General features: G+C 44.1%; 1 non-coding gene across 1 annotated transcript; it reads left to right on the top strand.

Annotated features, from left to right (window-relative positions):
• The first annotated feature begins 635 nt into the window (after positions 1–635).
• LOC127077782 (small nucleolar RNA R71) lies at positions 636–742 on the top strand. Its single transcript, XR_007787555.1, has one exon. It is a non-coding gene; the product is annotated as a small nucleolar RNA R71 (small nucleolar RNA).
• The last annotated feature ends 10,445 nt before the right edge of the window (positions 743–11,187 follow it).

Raw genomic sequence — 11,187 nt, 5'->3', positions numbered from 1 at the left:
GGTTTAAGAAATCTTTATTGGTTTGTTGTTGGGAAGCTATAAAGTTTTCCATCATGATTTCCAAGTTGGATTTTCTAGGGGTATTATTGTTAGGATTTGGTTTCTGATATCCCGGAGGTATAGATGGGGTTTGATTCGGAGACTGTCCAGGTGCGTATAAAGCATTATTACTCTTATATGAAAAGTTTGGATGGTTCTTCCAATTTGGGTTATAGGTATTCGAATAGGGGCTTCCTTGAGCATAGTTTACTTGCTCTGTTTGGATTCCAGTCAAGAGTTGACATTCCGCAGGAGTGTGGCCTTGGATTCCACAGACCTCGCAATTCTGAGTTATAGCAACCACGGCGGTTGGTGGTGATACGTTTAAACTTTCAATTTTCTGGACCAAAGCATCCACTTTTGCATTAACGTGATCAAGGTTACTTATCTCGTACATGCCAGTTTTCGGTTGAGGTTTTTCCACTGTTGTTCGTTCGGTTCCCCACTGATAGTGGTTTTGGGCCATGCTCTCGATAAGCTGGTAAGCATCAGCATAAGGTTTGTTCATTAGTGCACCACCTGCAGCGGCGTCTATTGTTAACCTTGTATTGTATAAGAGACCATTATAAAATGTGTGAATTACTAACCAGTCTTCCAAACCATGGTGTGGGCAAAGTCTCATCATGTCTTTGTATCTTTCCCATGCTTCGAAAAGAGACTCGTTGTCTTTCTGTTTAAATCCGTTTATCTGGGCTCTTAGCATAGCTGTTTTGCTTGGCGGAAAATATCGGGCAAGAAAAACTTTCTTCAACTCGTTCCATGTGGTGACTGAGTTGGAAGGTAGAGATTGAAGCCATCTTCTAGCGCTATCTCTTAATGAGAAAGGAAAAAGACGAAGTCGAATTGCCTCTGAAGTGACACCATTAGCTTTAACAGTATCAGCATATTGAACAAATATGGATAAATGAAGGTTTGGATCTTCGGTAAGATTTCCAGAGAATTGGTTCTGTTGCACAGCCTGCAACAGTGAAGGTTTAAGTTCAAAGTTGTTTGCTTCGATTGCGGGCGGAGCAATACTTGAATGCGGTTCATCTTGCGATGGAGCGGCGTAATCTCTAAGAGCACGAGCTGGTTCTGCCATCTCGGTTAAAGAAGGAAAAATGTTTTTGATATCAGGAATGTTTATAGGAGGGAGATTGTTTTCAGCACGATATTCCCGAATTCGTCGTAAGACTCGGAGATATAGTTCGATATCGTTGATTCGTAAATAGAGCGGTTCGCCTTGAGAGCGAGTGCGTGGCATACAAATCAACGAAAGAAAGAATAGAAGGAAAAAGAAACCTTAGTCTCTACAGCGTAACGGAAGAGTTACGATATCGATTGAATAGAAGTCCCCGGCAACGGCGCCAAAAACTTGATCGCTCGACTGTGTGAGTCGAGAATGGGATACAAACTGCAAGTGCACAGTTCTATCGCGTAGTTTTAAAAGATATCGATCCCACAGGGACTTATGAATCGATGTACCGTTATCTAAGGTTACTATGTAAATCTAAGGTGAAAATGTTTGATTGTTTGGGGAAAGGAGCTAAGAGCTAAACTAAGATCTAGATTAAATATTAATAAAACGGATATCGGTATGTAGTTCGTCAAAACTAGGGAATCAATTCCTTGTCGGTCTCTCGGTTTTAAAATAAATCGTTTCGACTAACTTTATTGGTTAAAGGTTTTATCTCAAACTCTCGCTCTGTTGAAGAAACCATGATCTTATGTTAATGTTGCTGTCACTTATAATTAAGTCAAAAATCATATTTTGAAAACAATAAAGTTGCAGAAACTCTTTTTAAGAAAATACTGACCGTTTTAAACACCCTTATCTCAAACTTTCGCTCTGTTGACTTAGGTTATACAATTAAATCTAAATGCTTAACTCTCGTCCTCACATTCAATCTTTAAAAATACTTTTTGGAAAAAGGTCAGAATTTAATTAATTCTAAAACTTGCTCTCGCCCTGAGATAGATTTAATGACTAACTTACACTGTCCAGTTAAAACCTCAAACTCTCGCTCTGTTGGTTTCAACTTCTTTATGTCTTTTACTTTTGTAAAAAATCTTGTTATTAAACCTGTAAGTTAAGACCATAAAAAGATTGATTCTAATTTTAAGTTTGAATAGACCGACTTAGTTTTGATCCCTCTTTCTGCTTACTTTACATACCGATACCTAGGCAAATTAGCCAGACATGCTAAATAAATAAGAATCTATATCATGCATAAGCAGACTCATTCCAGGCATGCAATGTAAATAAACAGTAGAATAAAACATTAAAAATTAAATAGCTATTAAAGAACCTGAATGCGTAATACAATGGTCTTTGAACACTCCTCCACAAGCCGGTAGGATTTGTTCTTCGATTCTTCAATTAAACGGTAAATTAAATCAAGGAAATAAAAAAACTCGAATATAACGTAAGGTTAAATCCGGTATAAAGTTGCCCAGTAGTTCCCGGTGTAGAAACTACTACGCGAAAAATATCTAAAAGCTAAGAACGGGGAAAATAAATTGCAAGGGAAAAAGAAAACAAAGCTTGCAAAATAAAATAAATAAAGTGGACGATGCTGGAAAGGAAGAAAAATAGGCAAAGGCGTGAAAAATAAATTTGGCAGAGCTTCCGCAAAACTGAGCGTGCAAAAACTGTGTGTTCTTTTGGTTTGTGAGATGGCTATTTATAATAGCCTCGGTAGCAGCATTCCGTTTCTCCCATTCTTCAGCGTGGCTATATCCACGGCGTGCATATAGGAGACCAACTCCTTAACGTTATTCTTCAAGTCCTTCTGAGGGCGATACTTGCGCCACAAAGGTAGTGGGGTTGTGTGACGTTCGTCACACCATGTGTGACGTCCGTCACAAAGCTACTTCGCGTGACGCTCGTCACGCGTCCTGTGACGTCCGTCACAGGCACAACATTGGTGACTTGTGCGCTTTGGGCTGGGCTTTGGCCTTTGGTTCCTTTTCTCTCCTTTTTGTTGCTTTTTACACCTCCTTTTCTTCCCTTTTTCACTTTTGCTTCAAAATGGGTACCTGATGTAAATAGAAAAGAAATACTGCATAATATCTGATGAAATGGGATAAATTAGCGTAAATGATAAAATAATTTAATTGAATTAAGTCTTAAAAAGCGATATAATTTCGTGTTATCAGAGAACACAGAGCTCAGGTTCGCCGCAGAGTTCGTGAGAATGGAAGATGAGATAGGGCCATCTGTGGGACCCTCATCCAGTTAGATACTTCATTTGTGTGGATTACCGTCAGGCTTGTTGACGGAATCTACTTGCTTGTATTTCTTTCCTGATTCTGGAGGATTGTATTTGAATTGTATCTGATTTGATGTATGACTATGGCACTGTTTGTGCACTTTTGGCTATGTGATGGTGATTTTTCATTTAGTGATTGATCTTCAAGCTTTATTTGCTTTACCGTATGCACCCACACAAGCACACACATGGTTGGGGGTATCATGCTAAAACACATATCTCCGATCTGCACGATGAAATCAAATGATGATTATCAGAATATTAATGCCGGATTATTATTTGTCTCGATGATGCCAGGATCGAGAGACGAAGTGTCCTTCATGTGGATAGACATTGCATTCATGCATGATCATAATAACCTGTGATTTATTTTGCAGGTATCAGTTGCTAACGTGTTTGATTGTTTCAGGAATCATTGCTCGTGCTCGCAGAACTGTACCTTTGCACTCAACACGCCCTCACAGATATTATACCAGACGCAATACTCCCAGACTCATGGAGCTTCCTAGCGTAGATATTCTCGAGCTGAAGGATAAGATGACTGAGCTGATCAACATAATGCAAGGCTTTGCAGTTGGTCAGAAGGCTCTGGCAGATAAAGTTGAAAAGCTCGAGCGGGCTTCTGCAGCAAACAGCGGTGTGAACCTGGATGGAGTCTCCAACCAGGGGCAGGGGTCTCGAGACGGTGGAAAGAGGACGACTGTTGGTGTTGTGAATAATGCCGGTGGATTCAGTGGTGCTGCTGGTCAACCTGGGCCGAGTCAGAATTTGAGAGACAATTTTGTGCCTCCATTCTATGGGTTTGATGAAGACCAGAAGGAAGACAGGGAGGCTGACCAATTCTCAATGCAGAATGAACCGTTTGTTCCCTACAATGCTCCACCTCAGAACAAGGAGATTCAGCTGCTGGCTGAAAAGATAAAGGTGCTTGAGAGCTATGCCACTCCTGGGGTGGTGAATATGTCTAACATGGGGCTGGTCGAGGGGATTGTGATCCCACAGAAGTTCAAGGCGCCCACGTTTGACAGATATAATGGGAGTTCTTGCCCAGAGACTCATTTACAAGCCTTCGTCCGCAAGATATCTGCATATACCATGGACCAGAAGCTGTGGATGTACTTTTTCCAGGACAGTCTGTCTGGAGGATCCTTGGAATGGTATACCAAGCTGAAATCTTCTGACATTAAGAACTGGCAGGATCTTGGGGACGCTTTCTTCAAACAGTACCAGTTCAACGCTGACATGGCTCCGAGTCGTACCCAGCTGCAGGGTATGTCTCAAAAGAACAATGAAGGATTTAAGGAGTATGCTCAGCGATGGAGGGAATTGGCTGCAAGGGTTCAACCACCGCTGGTTGATCGTGAAATGTCTGACCTATTCATGGGGACCCTGCAGGGGCCGTTTGCTGAGAGAATGGTTGGATGTCCTGTCACCAACTTTTCTGACATTGTAGTAGCTGGAGAGAGAATAGAGAGCTGGTTGAAGCTCGAAAAAATCCAAGGTACTGCTTCTGCTTCTTCTTCGGGATCTAAGAAGCCATTCGGTAGTAATGGAGGGCAGAGGAAGAAGGAAGGAGATACCAGCGCTGTTTATTCACAACGTGGACCCAGCAGGGACCGTTACTTCCAGCACAATGCTGCGGTAACCATTCCTGCTGAGTCTCAATCATCACAACCGCAACAGCAGCAACAGCAACAGCAGAGACAACCTTTCCAACAGAGGCCACAAAGGGCTGGATATCAGGTCAGGGGCCGAATGAATGATCGACAATTTGATAGACCTCCTGTGACGTACTCTTTTCTGTTGAAGAAACTGTTGGATCTCGGGTTAGTACAGTTGAGAACGCTGGCACCTTTGAGACCTGATCAAAGGCCAGCCAGTTATAATGATAACGCAAAGTGCGAATTCCATTCAGGTGCACCCGGACACAATGTAGAGGACTGCAAAGCTTTTAAGCACGTAGTCCAAGACCTGGTGGATTCGAAGGCGATTAACTTTGCACCATCTCCCAATGTCAATGCCAATCCCATGCCTGCGCATGGTCAAAGGGGGGTGAATGATGTTTCTACGGAGAATAGGGTTGGGCTGTCTGTTGTGGATCAGTTGAAGACGCCTTTGGCTGAGTTGAAAAGTCAGTTGCTGATGAATGGGGTTTATCCGGGCTGTGGCCACGAGTGTGCTGAGTGCACTATCTCTGTCAACGGTTGTGAGCTTCTGAGGAAGCGTGTCCAGGGTCTGATGGACGAAGGGATTATCATGATTGAGAGGGCTGATAAAGAGAAAGAGGAAGTCTCCACCATAACAATTTATTACGACCCGGTGGATTTGTCGAACCTTGTTGAAGAGGCTCCAGTTACCATCACGGTACCTGGGCCAATTCCCTACGACAAAGATGATGCCGTGCCTTGGCATTATGGTGGGGAAGTTTATTGCAATGGCGAGAAGTTGGAAGAGCAATCTGCAAGTGAAACCACCGTGCTAAAGGTGGATAATGCCGGTCCCAGCGGTTTCACTCGCAGCGGTAGGTTGTTTGCTCCTGATGCGTTGAGGAGAGGGGAGGAAGAAAAAGATAAAAAAGAAAAGGTCGAGGCTTTAGCCAGGGCGAAAGGGAAGGCTGTGGTGGATAATGGAAATACTCCTGTGGTGACACCGGCGCCTGCGGGGTCGGATAATAAACTTGATGATGATGCTGAAGAGTTCTTAAGAATCATCAAAAAGTCAGAGTATAAATTGGTGGACCATCTGCAGCAGACTCCTTCCAAGATCTCAATTCTTTCATTGCTGCTGAGCTCTGAGGGGCATAGGGAGGCCTTGTTGAAAATTCTGAAGAAGGCTTATGTTCCTCAGGAGATCACCATCAATCAACTGGAGACGGTCGTATCAAATGTGCATGCTAGCCATGGGTTGGGCTTTACGGATATGGACCTGACGGTGGATGGAAGGAACCACAATAGGGCGCTACACATAGCAATGGAATGTAAAGGAGCCGTGCTTTCGCATGTGCTGGTTGATACCGGTTCCTCGTTAAATGTGTTGCCAAAGAAGGCCTTGGCAAAGCTGAATTGTGATGGGCTGATTTTGACCCCGACTGATTTGATTGTGCGGGCTTTTGATGGGTCAAAAAGGGCCGTGTTTGGGGAGGTTGAGCTGCCAGTGAAGATTGGACCTGAGGTGTTCAAGTCGACTTTCTACGTCATGGATATTCAGCCGGCATACAGTTGCCTGTTGGGTCGCCCATGGATTCATGCTGCGGGAGCAGTTACCTCGACTTTGCACTAGAAATTGAAATATATCTGGGAAGGTCAGGTTGTCACTGTTTGTGGAGAGGAGGACATATTTGTCAGCTACTTGTCCTCGTTTAAATATGTGGAGATGGATGGAGAAATATGGGAGACACCCAGTCAGGCTTTCGAAATCGTTAAGGTGGAGAATGCTCTGTTTGCTAAGCAGGAGGAAGAGAAACCATCCATTGCTTCATACAAGCAGGCCGCCGAGGTGGTTAAGAGTGGAGAAGCTCCTGGTTGGGGCAGAATGATGAAAATCCCTGAGAAGAAGGATAGATTTGGGGTTGGATATCAGCCTGGCAGAGGTTTGGGACAAGGAAGAGGACGTCGTACGTCAGTAACCTTCACGAGCGCCGGAATGCTGGATCCGGATCACATCTGCATGATGGGTGAAGATATTGATAGTGACTGCGACATCGACCAGTGGATAAAGCCGTGCACACCAGGGATGGAAATCCAGAACTGGAAGGCCGAAGAGATCATCAGGGTCACTCTCCTTGAAGAGTAATATTTTTCTTGTTTTCAGTTTATATGCATGAAAGCCATGCGTGTTGCCCGACACGTTATGGTCCATTGTAAGGGCCACCTCATGTTTAAATTTGCAAATTTTGCATCATAAATAAAAGGATGTTTTTCAGTCAAAAGCGGTGTTCCTTGTTTTTCATTTATTTTTGCAGTTTAAAAATAAAAACAAAATAAAAATGGCAATGTTTTCATTTTTCTTTTTCAATTTGTCTCACACCGGTTCTAAAGCAATGCATGAATCAACATTCATGCAGATGCGATTCTTCTCCGGATCTCATTGATAACAACCTTGTTACACCCTTGTATGACTTCAACAATCCGATCTATCTTGCTGAAGAAGAAGACGAAGAAGATTGTGAACTGCCAGGGGAGTTAGCCAGGTTGTTGAAACGAGAGGAAAAGGTGATTCAGCCGCATGAAGAGCCGATTGAGGTGGTGAATCTGGGTACCGACGAGGTCAAGAAAGAAGTGAAAATCGGGGCTGCTTTGGAGGAAAGTGTAAAGAGCAGATTGGTAGTGTTGTTGAAAGAGTATGTCGACATCTTTGCCTGGTCTTATCAAGATATGCCGGGGTTGGATACCGATATTGTTGTGCACAAGCTACCATTGAGAACAGATTGTCCTCCAGTGAAGCAGAAGTTGCGCAGAACTAGACCTGATATGGCGATGAAAATCAAGGAAGAAGTGCAGAAGCAGTGGGATGCTGGTTTCCTAGCTGTCACTAATTATCCGCCATGGGTTGCAAATATCGTACCAGTCCCGAAGAAAGATGGGAAGGTGAGAATGTGTGTGGACTACCGAGATTTGAATAGAGCTAGTCCGAAAGATGATTTTCCATTACCTCACATTGACGTGTTGGTAGATAATACAGCTCAATTCTCGGTGTTCTCCTTCATGGATGGCTTTTCTGGCTATAATCAAATCAAAATTTCGCCAGAGGATATGGAGAAAACAACGTTCATCACACCGTGGGGCACTTTTTGTTACAAGGTGATGCCATTCGGTCTCAAGAACGCCGGTGCTACTTATCAGAGGGCCATGGTGACTTTGTTTCATGATATGATTCATCATGAAATCGAATGCTATGTGGATGACATGATAGCAAAGTCCCAAACAGAAGAGGGGCATTTGGCAGATCTGGCCAAGTTGTTTGACCGGTTGAGACAGTTCAGACTGAGGTTGAATCCGAACAAGTGCACATTCGGAGTACAGTCCGGTAAATTGTTGGGGTTCATTGTGAGTGAGAAAGGAATCGAGGTTGATCCTGCAAAAGTAAAAGCAATAAGAGAAATGCCTGAACCGAGAACGGAGAAGGAGGTTCGTGGTTTCTTAGGTAGATTGAACTACATTTCACGGTTCATATCTCACCTAACGGCCACGTGTGAACCGATTTTCAAATTGTTGAGAAAAGATCAAACGGTCAGGTGGAATAATGATTGCCAAGCGGCATTTGAAAGAATAAAAGAATATTTGCAGGAGCCTCCGATTCTGATGCCTCCTGTGGAGGGAAGACCATTAATTCTGTACCTGACAGTCCTCGAGGGGTCTATGGGGTGCGTATTGGGGCAGCATGACGAGTCTGGTCGAAAAGAGCATGCCATATACTACCTTAGCAAAAAGTTTACCGACTGTGAAACAAGATATTCACTGCTCGAGAAAACTTGCTGTGCTTTGGTCTGGGCTGCTCGCCGGCTAAGGCAGTACATGCTGGTTCATACCACTTTATTGATTTCCAAGATGGATCCAATCAAGTACATTTTCGAGAAGCCAGCATTGACCAGACGGGTTGCGAGGTGGCAAATGATTTTGACTGAGTATGATATACAGTATACCTCTCAGAAAGCGATCAAGGGGAGTGTATTGTCTGATTACCTCGCCCAGCAACCCATTGATGATTATCAACCGATGAAGTTTGAATTCCCTGATGAGGACATCATGTTCCTCAAATCGAAAGATTGCGAGGAACCAATCCCGGAGGAGGGGCCTGACCCTGAATCCGAATGGATTTTGATGTTTGATGGGGCCGTTAACGTGAATGGTAGCGGTGTTGGTGCTGTTTTGGTTACGCCAAAAGGATCTCACATTCCTTTTGCTGCCCGGCTAACGTTTGAATGCACCAACAACGTCGCTGAATATGAAGCTTGTATATTGGGAATTGAAGAGGCGATTGATTTGAGGATCAAGAACCTTGTCATATATGGAGATTCAGCTCTGGTGATAAACCAGGTTAACGGGAAATGGTATACGCATCAATCTCATTTGGTTCCGTATCGAGATTATACGAGGAGATTGTTGACGTTTTTCACCAAGGTGAAGTTGCATCATGTGCCCAGAGAGGAGAATCCTTTGGCAGATGCTTTGGCTACACTGGCTGCCTTGATTAAGGTGCAGAGGTGGAATCAATTCCCCAGTGTGGAAGTTGGACATCTGGATAGACCGGCTTATGTGTTTGCTGTTGATACAGCACCTGATGATGAGAAGCTGTGGTATTACGATATCAAGCGCTATCTAGAGACGCAAGAGTATCCTGAGGGAGCATCGAAAAAGGATCGAAAGACTCTGAGGAGGTTGGCCATGGTGTTTTACCTGAATAAGGATGGGGTCCTGTACAAGAGGAATTTTGATTGGGTCTTGCTCAGATGTGTTGATGATAGAGAAGCAAGCCAATTGATGAAAGAGGTTCATGAAGGTTCGTTCGGTACCCATGCCAGTGGGAATGCAATGGTGAAGAAGCTGCTGAGGGCAGGATATTATTGGATGACAATGGAGGCCCAATGTTTTAACTTCGTGCGGAAGTGTCATAAATGCCAGATTTATGCTGACAAGGTGCATGTGCCTCCAAATCCGTTGAGCTTAATGTCGTCTCCATGGCCGTTTGCTATGTGGGGCATTGATATGATCGGAAAGATTGAGCCTACAGCTTCGAATGGGCACAGATTCATATTAGTGGCTATCGACTACTTCACCAAGTGGGTAGAAGCAGCCTCTTATACGAATCTGACAAAGCCGGTCGTTGCCAGATTTCTCAAGAGAGATATCATTTGCAGATATGGGGTTCCCGAGAGAATCATTACTGATAATGGTTCTAATTTGAACAATAAGATGATGGCAGAACTGTGCCGGGAATTCAAGATCGAGCATCACAATTCTTCTCCCTATCGTCCGAAGATGAATGGGGCGGTTGAGGCAGCCAATAAGAACATTAAGAAGATTGTGCAGAAAATGGTGGTAACTTACAAAGACTGGCATGAGATGTTGCCGTTTGCATTGCATGGGTATCGAACGTCGGTACGCACATCTACTGGGGCCACTCCTTTCTCATTGGTATATGGGATGGAAGCGGTATTACCTGTTGAGGTTCAGATTCCCTCTTTGAGAGTCCTGATGGACGTGAAGTTGCAAGAGGCTGAATGGGTAAGGACCCGGTACGAAGAGTTGAGCCTGATAGAAGAAAAGAGGCTAGCGGCCATCTGTCATGGGCAATTATACCAGCAACGGATGAAACGTGCTTTTGATAAGAAGGTGCGACCTCGGGTATATCACGTGGGTGATATGGTGCTGAAAAGGATCCTTCCTCCTCAAAACGATCGAAGGGGCAAATGGACACCGAATTATGAAGGTCCATTCGTGGTCAAGAAGGTTTTCTCTGGTGGAGCCTTGTTGCTAACGACCATGGATGGCGAGGATTTTCCATCCCCTGTGAATGCGGACGCAGTTAAAAAATACTTCGTATAAATAGACCCGCTGGACGAGAAGAATAAAATAGTCCAGGCAAAAATGGGCATCCCGGCGAACCAAAAAACAGAAAGAAAGGTTCGGGCAAAAATTAGGGATAAAAATGAAAAAATGTACACCCGGCAAGTCGAAAACCTGAACAGGCGACTTGGGCAAAAAAGGGTATCCCGGTGGACTGAAAACCCGAAAGGGCGGTCCAGGCAAAAGAGGGATTGAAACGAATAACTGCGTCAGGCATGATCGTTTGCGCTTTGGTTAAAGCATCATGGAGAATACCCGGTAGGGATCAGTTGGAATCGTCTTGTTCAGAAGGCAGAAAGCATGGAGAGTCTGAGGACATATGGGGTGTAACC

The sequence above is a fragment of the Lathyrus oleraceus genome, chromosome 4 (assembly GCF_024323335.1).
Source record: "Lathyrus oleraceus cultivar Zhongwan6 chromosome 4, CAAS_Psat_ZW6_1.0, whole genome shotgun sequence".
In the NCBI taxonomy this organism is placed as follows: domain Eukaryota; kingdom Viridiplantae; phylum Streptophyta; class Magnoliopsida; order Fabales; family Fabaceae; genus Lathyrus; species Lathyrus oleraceus.
Note: the sequence above shows the minus strand (reverse complement) of the source record. Positions and strands in the feature narration are given on the sequence as shown.